General features: G+C 40.9%; 1 protein-coding gene and 1 pseudogene across 3 annotated transcripts in view; one reads left to right on the top strand and one right to left on the bottom strand.

Annotated features, from left to right (window-relative positions):
- SUGCT (succinyl-CoA:glutarate-CoA transferase) overlaps nucleotides 1–16,100 on the top strand; it is an 880,365-nt gene that overhangs the window by 674,107 nt on the left and 190,158 nt on the right. The window lies entirely within an intron of this gene.
- On the bottom strand, nucleotides 5,246–5,897 carry LOC142456981 (BCL2/adenovirus E1B 19 kDa protein-interacting protein 3-like pseudogene; annotated as a pseudogene).

Genomic DNA, 16,100 nt, shown 5'->3' with positions numbered 1-16,100 from the left:
CATCAGAAAATGCCAACTGACAAGTGATGGAATAGAATTAGGATGACCCCTTTCTTACTACTGGAGTCCTAGACCTTCATCACAATGATATTCTGCCCACCACCCCAACCTCTAACTCCTTACTTCAGGTGGTGTGAAGTGCACATTCATCTAGCAAAGACAGGACTCTTCTTTGGCAGAATCCTAGTGGGAAAAGGAACCGTAGTCAGGGCTTTCTGTTTTGTTTTATAACTATTTTCCTAAACCAAGATTATTTACTAAAAGTAAAATTTGCAGGAACCAAACACTGTTGGGTGTTTTTCATTTTATTTTGTGAACCAAAGAATGAAGAGGAAGGATATAGCGTGAATAATGAGGATTAGTGGTGCGTATTATTTTACTCAACAAAATCTTGTCCTTAGTTCCCAAGAACTACTCCTGTGGATTCTCCACATTTAAGCAATAAGTAGCCACTGTAAATTGCCACTTACTAGAATCAGTTCCTTCTGTCAGAAACCTTACATGTTTCAAAGAAAGAAAGGGTGATGCATATTTGGCATTTACTTTCTAAGGATTAATACATATGGTCGCCATACTACAACGAGTCTCAGATTTTTATTTAGATAACTGGATTTTTTCTCTGATGTAGTTGGAATGGCAATAAAAATGAGTCATCATATTTGAGGTCTTTGTGTGGATCCAAAGAGAATGCCCAAAACATGTGGAGCATGAGACATGGGCCAAGAAGGTAAACATAATCATCGAAGGTTGGGTGCCTGTGATTGTTGCCGTAAAGCTGTTTTAAAAACTTGTATTTACAGAACCATTCATTATATGTATGGACAAGAACATTTTTGTGACACAAGCTGACTTCTGTTCAAAATAGGTTTTAAAACAAGAAAATGTTTTAGAACCTTATGTAGACTTTATATTCAGTCACCTTTAAAATCACTATCAGTTGCATCAAATGAATTCCAACTCATGGTGACTCCATGTATGTCAAAATAGAACAGTGTTGCATAGGGTTTTCAAGGAATATGTGTATGTGTGTGTGTGTGTATATATATTTATATATATATATATATATATATATATATATATATATATATATATATATATGTATTTTCCCAGAAATACATTGCAGGCCTTTCTTCTGAGGAGTCTCCAGCTTTTGGGTTAGTAACTTATCCTGTGAAATAACCAATGGCACCACCCTGGGATACAAGTCACATTTGATGAACAGACAGAGAGGAGAGAGAGGTTGATCCATGTAAATACTGTTTTTTAACATGGGGCTTTAGGAAATCCTAACAATTATTACTGAAAGCCACCGACAAATACCAACACACTCTGCTTCTCCTCCAGTGGCATGAAAAAGAACCCAGCAAGACCATACGGACCTGGTCTTTTGCATTTGCCTCGTTACTAATTAAGAGATGGAAGAGGGAGGTGAGGTAGACAAACTGAGGTTAAAGCTTCCTACTATCAGAGAACTGAGAAGCTCAGACAACAGGGAGGATTCTCTACGAACACGAAAGAAAGTAGCACTGGATGGAGTCCAGGAGTTATCTTGCCCTTTACTTAAAAATCAAAGACTGTTTTCTATGTTCAATCTGCTGAGCTGAAATGTATACCATTCTAGGCCCCCCAAATAAATGTATTCATTTATGTCAAGATATTTTGTCTCTGGAACGGAAAGAAATCCAGATTTCTCCTTAAACCCAGATCTTGACCAGAAGTGGTGTTGTTTTGAGTCATGAGATACTATAGCCACAGAGACAGTTTGGAAAGAGTCAACATGAAGCACGATCAGTAATTCTTCACAGAAGGTGAATCAGCTAGATGATGAGTGTGGAATTCAAGTAACTGTTAGATGCACCAAACATTTAATAGAGTAAAATATAGCAGGGTGCCTGCTATATGCATTCTATGATGGTAATGACTGCCAGTGGGACTAGAAATGATTGAAGTTCATTAGCTTGAGTTCTACATTCATCTCATACTGAGGTCAAACTTGACATCAAGTTTATAGTATTCAAGTCTAACGGATGTCCCACTCTCTTAGACTCTGCTTGCACGCTCTTGAAGCTTGACATTATATCTTTCCCCCAATCTTCAATACTAACATCCTCAATTCAAGTCAAAGAGAAGAGGCAACTGCCCAAGAGATGTAAAGAGAAAATAATGAGCTCAAAAGCAAAGGGGAAAGACAAGATTGTTAGCTTCTTTTCCACGTAGGAAATGTGGGAAAGGACATCATACTGGAGAAGAGGGGATTGAAAAACAGGAAGGAGCTAGATGAGGTGGGGTGACACAGTGGTTACAACAATGGTTTCAAAAAGAAGAAATTTTGTGAGGATGGTGCCAGACAGGACAATGTTTAATTCTGCTGTGCATCGGGTTGCTATGAGTTGGAACCAACTGATGGCACCTAACAACAACAATTATGCATGTATTCCTTTCTCATTTAATTGTTATAACAATACTATCCATCTCATAGATGCAGATACATAAATGGACAGAGGTTGTTCTCATTAATCTCATAGCTAGGAGGTACTAGAACCAGAATTTAACCTTGGTAATCTCTCCTTTTTCCCCTTGCTGTCATAATCTTTTTACGCATGTCAACCGGACACCCTTATTGAATGAACTAGATTTCTAGTTTTAAAATTTAACAATGGTTCACTTAAATATTCAATAGTAATGGCTATACCATAAAGAGTCATTATTAAATATGAAACCTAGAGTAGTTAGTAATATTTTTCAGAATTGTGCTATGTGTTCTGAAATCCAATAACACCTACTTGAAGGAACTGGTAATCTGGATGACTTCTAAAAATTTGGTCCTAAAGCTTCACATTTTAGGAAACAAAAGTCACCGAGGGAAAAAAGATTGTTGAGAATTCTGGAATGTCAAGAGTTTGATGTAACTGAAGAGATGAAAACCTGAGGCCTCAGCACAGCCTGGAGAATCACAGAGCTCACTCTGGGACGATCGTACAGTAATGGTACTGAGTGAGAAGTCAGAAGCAAAAGAGGGGGAATAAAGACATCTTTTCAAACCTTGTCAACTGGTCCCACAACACAAGTCTGTTTCTCAAACTTGCACACGTGCCAACTCTGAAACCATGAGCTTTCGAGTTTAAAAGTTTAGAGTGGCACTTACTGGAACTCATTCCAAGCCTGTTAAAGAAAAAAAAGTAAAGAAAATCATGCAAAATTGTCATGCAGCTAAAAAACACAAAATTACATACACAAAAAAACATAAAAAAACACACACAAATCCCAAAGCCAGGTCAGGTCGTAAGTCTTAGGAATTCCTTATCAGAATTAGAGCTATTATAGAAAAGACATTGAAATATCCTAGTATTAAAATCTGCTGATGTGATTTCTAATTTGTAGTCAGTTTCTATTGATTGCCTAAGTCTGCCTCCTACCAATGAAAAGGCGCGAAGCAGAGGCTCAGACAAAAGATGGCTCTCAAGCTAGTTTAATATAACTTTTTATGGCCCAGGTTATGGTTTTATTTTATTTTAATTTTAACAGTTTTATTGGCACATAATTTATATATAACATAATTCAATTGTTCAAGTCGTATCAAGGAAAATTGTGCAATCTTTACCATATCAATTTGAGAGGATCTCCTGGACCCCCATGGTTAAATCGCCTTTAAAATGAGTTGTGCAATCACAGTCAGTTCTAATGTCCCCCCCAACCTCCCACCTTTATTTCTTGTTCCTGAAATCCCTTACCCTCCTTATCACCCGCCCCAACGCCTGCATCCTCTATCAACCCTGTACCAGTTACCATCACCATGCATCCACTCCCCCTGTGCATCACAACCTGAGAAACTCAACAGAAACAATAAAAAACAAAATTTAGATAAGTGTATAGGGATAAATAATAATATAAAAACCAAAGTACAAACAATGAGTAAGAAAGAAAAGACTCCATCAACATTCAAAAAGCCAGTGAAGAAATTTCTCTAACATGATAAATAAGAGATACTTGCATCCGAAACAAGTTCAGGTCAGCTCTACAGAGAGGACAACTGGCCAAGTATCGAGCTGGGTCCAGCATAATCAAGATTACAGTGGTCTGCCTGAGAGTAAGGCTCCTAGAGACTTGCTTGTGCCTAGAGGGGATCTGCCAGTGGCTCAGTCTGCCTACATACTCTATAGAAGGGTTTGTGGCTCCCACTGTCCTCTGTGGCCTTCTACAAATTGAGAGTTCATAATTTTCCTTCTTATACTTTTCCTTTCGCTATATTCAATTTTTTAAATTATCATCTTTGGATCACACAAGCTGGTGTGTTTCTTCTATGTGGATTTGGTTGATAGCTTGCTTACATGGTTGCTTGAATGGATATAAGCCTGAAAAAGTCCAGACACTATTCCTACCGATAGCCGGGCACCATCTGCTTTCTCCACCACAATTTTCTGTAGCACCTTTATTTTCAGTGATCAGGTTATGTTTTCATTTGCTTTTTTTTTTCCAGTGTGGGGGCGGTTGCATTTGTTCTATTTTTTAATTACTATAAATTCAAGTTTAGGGAAATTTGTCTACATCTTGGAAAACAACAATAACTACAACAACAAAGCTTTATTATCACTACTAACCTGAACTCACCTGAAGAGAGGATTGTCAGTTATCTTGAGAGAGTAAATTTATACCATCAATAATGCAGGTGGCGACTAAAAGAACTGTTGACAAAATTATAATCTGCTGATCGTGTTGGCAGAAAAGTCCTGGCAAGTTTCCAGTCAACTCTGTTAGGAAAATCTGAAGGTCCACTGGGCTCCAAAGGGAATGCGCTTAGTAAAAAGCCAGTGTAAGATGTGACAAAATAATAATAATTTATAAATTATCACGGGTTCATGAGGGATGGGGAGCGGGAAGGTGGGGCGGGAAATGAGGAACTGATGCCAAGAGTTTAAGTGGAGAGCAAATGTTTTGAGAACGATGAAGACAATGAATGTGCAAATATGCTTTACACAATTGCTGTATGAATGGATTGTGATGGGTTGTATGAGTCCCCGGTAAAATGATTTTTTTAAAAGTATTTAAGTAAAAAAAAAAAGAAGAAAAGAAAGAAAGAAAACATCTCCACAGAGTTTGAATGAAATACTGATTTTGAGTTACTGAAACTTGGATATGTAAAAATATGTTGTTAGGTCATGCTTCCAATGGTCTCAAATTCAAATACACTAACGTGCTGTGAGCACCGCTTCACGGGTCACGTGTGTCTCCAAGGGCTTTCTTTTCCTCAGGAACTGCTGGCAGAAGAGGTGCTCAGTGGCTTTCCAATACAGATGCCTAACCCCAAAGCCAAAACATGAGAAATGAAGAGATAGTAGGAACACCGTAAGAAATTCTAGAGAGATTTACCCCCCTTTCTCCACAGCTCCACTTTTTCTCATGGTTAAAGAAGCAGAAATGTTAGGGTCCCGGAAGTGGAACTCCTTAGGTGGAATGTTTTCAGGGCCCCTGGACCAGGGAGATACCCACTCAACACTTTTCTTTATGACCTCGACCTCTTTCTCTCCATTTGTAGCTTCTTCTGCGGCCTGAGCGTGATGGCCTCTGCCCATGTGCCTTTCTATATCAAACATCATTTGTCCTCCTTCTTGTGGGGAAGGGCTGTCACAGAGAGAATTGCCGCTTAAACTACTCTGTACTGATTGCCGGTGTGCATCCAGAAGCATCTTCTCCATGCCCCCATTGTAGACAGAGGATGAGAACGATATATGCTCTAGTACACACCCCCATTTTTATCAGTGCCATTGCTGCTGCTGTTCATCACCGGGAACTGCACCCAGGAACTCATGGGACTGGCTGGCACTTGCAAAGACTCTTCATTTCCCTCGCATTTGTTGCTCTTTGTGCCGGGGCTGTGGCTGCTCTTCTAAATTAGACATGGAAGGAGCTGCAGATGGGGCAATACCGTCTCTGGTTCTCGGGTAGCCCCTTTCTGTGCCTAGATAATCTCTCATACACAGGAGCTTGGAGGGATACTCCTTTGGCTGCTACCTGCAAGATCAGCAGTTCTAAACCACCAGGTGCTCCACAGAAGAAAGATGAGGCTTTTGTCTCTAGTAAAGATTTGGTCTCAGAAACGCAACGCAGGCAATTCTATGCTCCGCTAAGGAGTCACGATGAGTCATCATTAGTTGAATGTCAGTGAGTTTTGTTTTTGTTTTTAAATTTAATGTCTGATATAAAAAACGATGGGCATTTTTACTACGCCATCTCTGAGTTAACTATCAGCCTTTCGTGATTTGTTTAAACTCTGCTGAGTGTGTTATATCTCAGAGCTATGTAAGGTTGCTGGAAAGAGAAAGATTCCCCCCTCAGGGCAATAGTCTGCAATAGTCATATATTATAGGACCATGAGAAAGGGCAAAGTGTAAACAAGGCAATGATTCTTCTCTGCAGCTGTCTCAGATACTCCTGTGTAGAATAAAGGCCCGCCATTTGTATCTTCCCCTTTAAGAATAGGGGTGGGGTCTGCCAGGTTAAAGAGGCACTTCACAGGGTGACTGAATGGGGAAACAAGGTGCGTTTCATCTGGGACATAGAAAATAGAAACAGCAAACATTTTAATTTTTAAAATCTGGAATTTATGCGCTTTCTTAGTACTCAGTGGAAAGAAAGTATATCAATTTATAATAAGAAAATGTGAGTTTTCATTGAGAAAAACTTGAGGAGGAAAGTGAGGCTAAACCATATATTGACAGCATGAATACCCCCCAGACTGGACACTTGCTCACCCAAGGGCGACTCACCTAGACTCTGACTTCCTGGGGCAGAGAGGCAGTGGGAGACGAGAGAATCTCGAGGCGTAGGGAAAGAGGTACAGAAAAGGCTCACGCACTATCACTAGATTTTATTTTTAAATTGCTGCTACTTTCCAGCCTCTACTAGCCAACTGAAACTCACCATCAATACAACGCGGGGATTCCACCGTGTGGAGGACACCTTCTTGAATGGTCTGTTGGTCATGGGAATGAGAATGCTTTGTGTTAAGGGCGAGGAAAGGGATGGAATAAGGGAAGAAGAGTCTTGATTGGACTAACAGTGATCATCTTTGAAATCATACAACTTCACCCCTTCTGTGTTTTGGGTGCCCTGAGGGTCACCAGGACTTCTTGAACTAAAAAGCCTCATTTCTGGTCTAAAAAGAAAAACTAAATCCCAAAGCCCATTGTCCTTGGATTATGGAGCTGGTTCTGACTGATGCGGACCACGTGGTACGAAGTAGACCTGTGCTCCACAGATTTTACAAGGAAGCAGCCCAACAGGCACTTCTTTTGAGTTACCATAAGCTCTAGGTGGGGTCAAATGACCAGCCTTTTACGCAGTGAGTTAAATTCTTAACGGTTTGTAGCAGTCACAAAGTACAGTCTCTGACTTCCAAAGAGCAGACCAGCCTCCCTTGCAGTAAGTCGGTTCTGCCTCACAGTAACACCACATGACCGAGCAGCGCTGTTCCTTTGGGTTTCCCAGACTGTGAGTCCCTGTGGGAGCCAAGGCCTCGCTTTCTCTCCTCCAGTGGCTGGTGGATTCGACTTCAACAGGGAACCTGCACGCAATCAGAGCGCTATGGTCGCCATAAATGCAAAGACCGACTCTCTTCAGTTATTTCTCCAAATCACATAGCAAATGGTTGCAATCTTGGTCTTGTAGATGTGCCTGTAAGGACAGTCTCCACTACTTGAGATAGAAGAGGTTTTAGGACACATCTCCACGACTTCGGCATTATCTTTAGTATTAAAAATTTGAAACCTGCATCTTGATGATGCTTGTGGTTTTAGGGGGTGAAGGCCAGCCCCCCACCACTAATCACAGGTTCGATAGGCTTGTATGGTTGAGAGATATAAATATTATATTAAAATCATCGAGAAAATGAGAGCTAGAAGAGAGAGTCAAATAATGGAGTCAGACATATTTCATGGTAGCATGCTCACCTCAGCCCCGCTTGGTGGTCCATGTGGAGAGAGGGGGAGGGCAAGGAGGACAAGGGGAAAGGTAACAGAGAGGAGAGGGAGCCGACGAGAGGTCAAGGGAGCAGCCGAGAGAGCGAGAGAGGTCTCTATTGTTAACCCAGGCCTATATATACCTTTGGGGGGCGTGCAAGCCCACTAATTACAGGTAAAAACTTACGTCACAGGAAGGGGTTGTACTATAGGTTATTCAGCAATGAGAGGGGGACAATCTAGGGGCATACACGCAACAGGAAGAGTAAGGATTGTGGGTATACAAGATGGGCGGATCCTAGATTGAGGATGGCAGCATGACTTTGGACGTCACGGAGCTGGTTGGATCTGTAGGGTGTAAACCCCACCTACAGGAACCAAATCCATGACTGCAGGCCTGATCATCGTCCTTCACAGCAGGGAGCGGGGCCACTGCAGTCTGGCAACTGACCGCCCTCAGGGAGGACGGCTGCAAGGTCGGACCTCCCCCCACAGATGCTGAATTTTTCATAATCCAGTTGCATGTAACAGTTCAAGTAGTTACTATTTCCATAATCTGGGCTAGTAAATCACTCACTATTCTAAAATAACCGAATTCCAAGATGTGAAAAATAGAAGACAGCACACCCAGTTTACTCAAAGCATCATCCTTCCATGTTCCCGTCCTAGGTTTCTGAAAGCAGTCCCACAGCTCCAGCAAACTGAGGCTGTCGATATTCACTGCATAGCCAACACGTATGTGTAGATTCCTTTGAGTATCTTCTTCCCCTAAGTCCAAGTTCATTCCCATTTTATCAACCATGGTTCTTAAGAGGGATCTCCAGATGTTGTATCGCTTAAAATCTTGGTTTTTGACTGGCTGCCATTTTTGTTTTCCATTTTGAGAAATTTACTGTCAGTGGACCCAGTGGATGAAGATGCCTTTAGTCCAAATTCTACCAATCTGCTTCTATTCTGCAAAAAGTGGATGTGGAAAAACTTCATCAGGGATGTTGGTTTTTGCTCTAATATATATAGCATGGCTTGCAAAGCATGTGATGGGTCTCTTGGCAAAACCCTGAAGAGAGGAACTTTTCCAGCTGCCGTTCTCATCGCCTACCATCCTTCTCTTGAACTTGGCACTCAGTGAACCGGTGCTTAGTGTGTTTGCATCTCAGAGTCAGACTTCATTCTCAAAGCAGGACTTTTCATTTTTGTTTCTTGTATTTCCTTTGCAATAGAAACTTTTATTAACATTCATAAATAAAGTTTTCCACATACTGTCATCTACCTCTTTTCCACCTAATTTATCCCAGATTTTCTGGGGATTGTCTGAAAATGATTCACATTGTTAGTGAACAATTTCTACATTGTTCTTCCTGGTCTCTAAATAGAATGTTGCCCTTGGTAATGTCAATGAGAAAGACATGTATTTCTTCTCTTTGGATCTTGTTAAATCAATGAACCAAAGCAGTCATGAAGTAATTCTTTCTCCTGTGGTCAGCTCTCTACTTTTAGAAGATACTTCTGACTAGGAAATGGCTTTGTACTGTTTGAGATAAAACTAACATTATACTTCAACAAGTAATGGGATGAATCTGTTTCAAATACCTAGAGAGAAATTTGGATTTAACGGCCTAGTGGTGCTGGGGCCTAGGCGTTGGGCTGCTAACTACAAGGTTGGTACTCAAACCCACCAAACCGTTCTGAGGGAGAAAGATAATTCTCTTTATTCCTGCAAAGATTTAGTCTCAGAAATCCTATATAGGGATCACTATGAGTTGTAATTGACTTCTTTGAAGTGGGTTTGCTTTTGGTTTAGGCCGCTTGGTCACCCAGTCAATTCTAGTCCCCTTGACTTGAAGAATAGACAAACTTATATGGGAAGCTTTCTATGGTGTATTTTATTTTTAAAATTTTTTAATGAATTGGGCAACAGTTTAAAGAGCAGAGCAGCAGCTTTAGATTTAACAATGCCTATGCATTCTATTTCAGCTCATCCACAGCAGTGCCTCCATGTACTATCATGTACCTCACTTCCTTCTTCTTTCCTAGCCCTTCCGAAGATTGCCGTTGGACAAAGTCTGCCCCTTTTATCTTAAATAGTTGATTATTCTAAAAAGGGAAGAAGCAAATGAAGAGGAAGTGAATTATTTAACTCCTCTCACTGCAGTCTCTACTGCCCACCAAATGACCTTTCCCCTCGTGTGCCCTGTAAGAAGGTGGGAAAAGATACTGATAGGATCCACCTGTGAGTCATAGGGAACAGGATTTCCTAGCGTGGCCTCCTGCTGTTTATAAAATGAGCTCTCTGGGAAGCAAACGGTATGGATGTCATTAAGCAAGAGCCAGAACTGGAACACATCCCCTGGATCTGAAATCCCAATTCAGTGAACCTTTTGGATCCAGATAATGGCTGTACCACCAGAGGAGCAGCAGCAGAACCAGGAGCCAGAGCCTGGAGCAGAGGGATGGCCTTTCTGCTGCACAGGCAGTTGAGTGCTTTTGTGCAGGAGCATGGCTTGTGGAGTCGGGTGCCTCTGGGCACTTAATGAAGGAATTGGGCTTGCTGACCCACTGAAGTGGAGCTGAATGACTTCAGACTGAAGTTTACTGGAGCAGGGCACCTCAGGCACTTAATTCAGGGAGCTGCGTTTGTTGATCTCTGGAGCTTGAGCTGAGTAACTTTTGAGTTAAGGTTTGCAATACAGTGGTATGCCCCTTTGCACACTTATTAGCAGACTTGAAACGTTGTAACATGTCCTGGTAAACAACATGAGCATTTCTTACTGGCATTGCAATTTATTAATTTATAAACCCTTTAATCAGGAATTTTGTCTGAGTCTCTGGGTAGCCACTGCAATGGAGATCAGAAGCTAAAAAGGTAAAATAGTGAACAAAAATTAAGATGTTACATTCTGGTACTTCCCTGCAGGGTAAGGGCAATCATCTCCAGGGTTCCACCAAGCTCTATTTGATCTATATGATTTTGAGTTCAGTTCCACAATTTTCTCCTCTTCATCAAGAATTTTCTAAGAAGCTAATTTTTAGAGCAGTTCCTCATGTCACAAGTGAATTATGCTCAGTTAGTATAACCCCTTCCAATCATAATCCCTTATGTAATACATGAAGGGGTACACCCCCCCTGTAAAAAATGGAAAAAGCTCCACTGGGCAGAGCTTTTGTAGTACACATTTTTCCTACTAGTTGAGCATCAAGCAACTCGCTCTAAGTTAGTGCACCAAGTAGTGTAACCTGGTAAGGTTCCCTCAGGCCACAGTGCATTTTTTAAATAAAAACAGTTATGCTCAAATCTCATCTTTTGTGAAGGCTGATTTAAAAGAACAGTGTGTGACTGTGAAATTTTGTTTTCTGCTTGAGAAAAATGCTGCAGAAACTGTTGTGATGTTGAACACAGCTTACAAGGACAGCGCTATGGGAAAAACTCAAATGTAAGAGTGGTTTTCTCATTACTTAAAAGGTGAAATGTCGGTTGTTGACAGACCCTGTTTTGGACATCCATCAAATTCCTGACCAGACAAAAATGTCAACAAAATTCATGCTCTTGTGCTGGAAGACTGAAGCTGCACCGTTGAAGAGATGGGGCAGTTACCTGGTTTATCGTGGAGCTTGGTTCAGTGAATTTTAAGGGAAGATTTTGGAATGACAAGGGTCGCTGCAAAATATGTGCCCGGGTTCTGACTGAGCAGGAAAAAGAGCTTTGACTGGAAACATGCCGTGCTTGTAAAGAACAGCTCCGAAGCACCCCAGACTTTTTTTCTGAGGTCATTCCTGGTGATGAGACATGGTTCTTTCTTACAGCTCTGAAACCAAACATCAATGAAGCCAATAGAAGACACCTTCGTCACCATGCCCCTCAAAAGCTTGTCAAGTGAAACCACAGATCATTTGTTGCTGTTGTTTGTTTTTGATGTGAGGGGCATAGTGCTTTGGGGGGTTTGTTCCACCAGGTCAGACTGTTAAGCTTTCTATTGGAGGTTTTGAAAAGATTGTGTAACAGTGTGAATAAGGAAGGCCCAATTTGTGGTAGACGAGGGACTGGTTCTGCCACCACAGCAATGCACCTGCTCACTCAGCCATCCCAGTGTGCCAGTTTTTGACAAAAACAGCATACCTCTCTTTCCCCACACACCTTACTCACATGACCTTGCTCAATGTGACTTCTTTTTGTTTTCATGAATGCAGAGGGAAATGAAAGTGATTTGATGACATAGAAGAGGTGAAGGAAAAAATATGGGAGGTGCCGTCAGCCATTCAAACAGACGAGTTTGAAAAATGTTTCCAAGAATGGAAACACAGATTTGACAAATATATTAAGTGTAATGGAGAGTACTTTGAAGGTTGTTTTGTAGAAAAAGATTAAATACATGCTTTTGGAAAATTTTTCAGTTTTGGGGGGTTACTCCCATATTATAATTCTGAATGTCATACACCTGCGGCTGTAGTGCCACTTATAGAGGGCCTTATCTGCTAACAAACAGGAATCGCATGAGATTAAAATCTGACCTTAGTAAAGGGTATGACTTGACCACACTCTGGGTCTAATGATGATCTTGGTTGCTGTTCATTGTAATGGCTGTAAGGAAATGATGTGCTGCAGCTGGGAGGAGAAAAGCTGGTTCTGGAGGGGCCTGGCAGGAAGCCTAGCTGGTTAAGATTCATAGGAGGTCAATGCCTTCTGAAAACATCCTTCCAGAGGTCCCAGGTCATGTGTGCATAAGATACACTGTGATCTGTGATGCCAATTGATTTTCATATACCGTGAGGCTCAGTGTATTTTATGATATAAATGTTGGTTCAGAAAAGATCAAAATCAACTTTGGGTATAGGATGAACACAAATAGTACACATACTAAATTACCTAAGAGTGCTTTTTATTATCATCTAAATTATTTATTTGATTAATGTTATTCCCCCAAATTCTTAAAATGCACACATGCATTTTAGGGGAAAAAATGACATTTGCTCTTTTAGGAATTCATTATTCCCTAAGTGTGAATTCCTACATGATAATAAAGACGGGATGGCAGGGATGATGGTTAAAAATAGAGATGCTAAGTTTTGAGAGGGTAAGGAGTGTTAATACTGTCTAATCTGGTAAAGAGGTATCATGTATTATCCTATTCAGCTGTAAATCAAAGATACTCATTTTGGATTATCATGTTTTTTGACAAAGTTTCTAACGCATAATAGACTGACAATAAATACTTATTTTCTTATCCATGGGGCAAAAGTTCCAATAATACTTGAAGGTATTAAGTGAGTTTGTACACTAAACAAATAATCTGAGCAGGTGGACTCTATATGGAGGAATTTAGCACCAGGATGGAAAGTAGAACAACTTTGATGCACTGAAGCACTGAAACCTTGAGTGTGAATAACACCGCTCTCATTTTTTATCTTCACTTCTACTGATCACATTGCTGTCCTTTCATGTCCCTCTTCATTTGCGGATAGAAAAAGATGTCACACAGAACGAGGTCAGGTGAGTAAGGTGTGTTGGGCCAGAGAGGCATTATTAAGAGCTGACTCTAAACACAGTATCTTCTTTAATTTGTAAGTAGCCTTATAGCACAGGTTTAAATATCTCCTTAAAATAGAATTCGTCAACCATATCACTGTTGATGTTTTGAACCAGATGAAAGTCCTCTTTGTTGGGGCTGTCTTCTCTATGGCAGGAGGTGCACCAGCATCGCTCTCCTCTGTCTACGAGGACAAGTTCCCCACCCCCCTTTTGTGACTATCAGAAATGTCTCCAGATATTTTCAAATGTCCTTAGTGGGGTGGGGAAGGTGTGATTGTGGTTAAAATCCACTACATTGAGGAGATAATAGAATAAGATCTAGAAAAGTTGAGTAGTTTTCCTACAGTCACACAGATAGTTAATGGCAAGTTACAGTGGTGAAAGTTTTCTGACTGCCAAGTGCTTACCTATTACCTCTACTAATTCTGCCTCTGAATATTCTTTTTCTTCTTTCCCTTTCGATGTTTATAACAAATGCCTGGTTGGCGTGTACCTGATATGCTGTAGGTGTACATCTGTAAGCACTCATGTCCACAGTGATCTGTTAGCATCTCAAACCACTCCTACACTACCTCTGCACCTTTGAACACCCGTCACACAGGAAGCAGGGGAAAGGAGCATGGAGCCCTTTATAGTAGCTATTTTAACTGAGCCAATAGGAACACTGGCATGAAGTTTGAGGCCAGAGGTATGGACTTGAATTCAGAGTAGGAATCCCCATTTCAGCTGCAATGGGGTTGAGTAAACTGCTTCCGGAGGCCTCACTGCCAGTTTGACTAAGTAAACTAACCCAGTCTCCAAGAGATACTTTGAGTAATATCGGGATATCAACGTTATATCAACATTAATGTGAAAAGTCTCTAAAATACTTCTTGCCCATAAGCTCTTGTGAAATAGCAATGCCATCAGATCTATGACTAGTCAGCGGGATCTTTCTGTTTTGTTTGTCTTTTTGCCCATCTTGGAGTTACGCTCAGAACCTCCAAACTCTTAAGTTCCAGCCTTTTCCATCCGAAGCAATTGAGCCGTTGTGGAGGTGTGAGAATGTTAATAGGTTTTCATGCTGTGTTTCATTCATTCTTGCCTGTCTCTTTTATTGTAAGCAATTTCCCCCGTTACTTCACAAATACATGAATATTTATTACCATGGGGGAAACTCACTACTGTTCTCAATGACTACAGATAAAAAATGATAATAAACATAAGAGATTAACAGGACTCAGTGGAGTAAACAGTTTAGAGATGACAAACCAGGGTCTGTGGAGTGTTAAAACAACTGTCATCCAAAGAAAAACTAAAACGACAGAGGCATGCAAAAGGACATTGGGTTGGCAGAAAGCAACAAACAGGAGATTTAGATTATAGTGTGTAATTAGTGTGTAATTAGCATTTGCATAAATATTCATACAAGAATACTTTGTGTATAATAGTAGCAGATCCCCAGAAAACACACACACACACACAGAGCGAAAGTTGAACAAAAAGTAAATGTTCGTGTATTCAGCATGTAAGATCTAGCTCCTTGGTTAATTCTACCCTGTGATGAGGAGTTATTAGTGCGGTTGAACCAGTTCCAACTCATGGTGGTCTCACCTATGACAGAACAAAATGTTGCCAGTTCTTTCACCATCTTCATGATTCTTGCTTTGTGTGAGTCAATAATTGGGGCTATTGTGTTCATTCATCTAATTGAGGGCCTCCATCATTTTAACTGACCCTCTGCTTTTCCAAATATGATGTCTTATTAGTCTTTCCAAAATAGGCCAGTTGAAGTTTCGCTATACTCACTTCTATGGAATGTTCAGAAGTAGTAATTGGCATTTTATTTAGGCCTTTTTGTTTTTTATTCTGTTTATAAGTTTATGACCTCTTTATACTCTAAAGGAAAAAAAATCCTGACTTAATGAATTTTGTTTCCACAATGCACATAGTAGATGGTCAAGAAATCATGGCCAAATCAGGGATTGATCAAGATAAAAATTGTATAGTTTAATGTTATTCAACTAACGGGAAACATGGAGCAGACAGGCGCAGCGGAATGGGAATGCCTCGGAGAAGTCACAGCAGCATTTTCCCCTAGTGGCCTGAGGGAACTTACTGTTCGCTCACTCAACCAGTTTGTCAGCAAGCTTATTTTCTCACCTCTTTCAAAGAGTCAATGGGGACAAAGAGAGAGAAATTAATAGAAATTACTACGTGGTGTTATAATTTTGTTTAAAGGCAGAAAGGGAAAGCGTCTGTTCCAGCTGGATTGGGATGACCAAAGACTTCGCAGAGCCCATGAGCTGAACTGTGAAGAAGGGGCAGTTGTTCAGATGTACAATCTAGGCACAGGGTCCACAGTCCTGCAGAAAGGGCAAAAACCTGGGGGAGACGGTTGCTATACCGAAGGCATGGGTGGCAGTGGATGCAGGGTCTATTGAAGAGGAAAATGCAATGTCCATTTATATTTCAGTGCGTAGAAAGCAACAGAAGAGGGTGTTGTGGTAACATGGGTAGAATACATAGTCCTATGACTTGAACCAAAGGAGAGGAGACAGGAGGAAAGATGCGCAGAATTTAGCCACTGAAGGTGCACACAGCGAAGGGTGCAGTTCCAGGCGTTCCCTTTAATCTAAGTC

The sequence above is a fragment of the Tenrec ecaudatus genome, chromosome 9 (assembly GCF_050624435.1).
Source record: "Tenrec ecaudatus isolate mTenEca1 chromosome 9, mTenEca1.hap1, whole genome shotgun sequence".
In the NCBI taxonomy this organism is placed as follows: Eukaryota; Metazoa; Chordata; class Mammalia; order Afrosoricida; family Tenrecidae; genus Tenrec; species Tenrec ecaudatus.
Note: the sequence above shows the minus strand (reverse complement) of the source record. Positions and strands in the feature narration are given on the sequence as shown.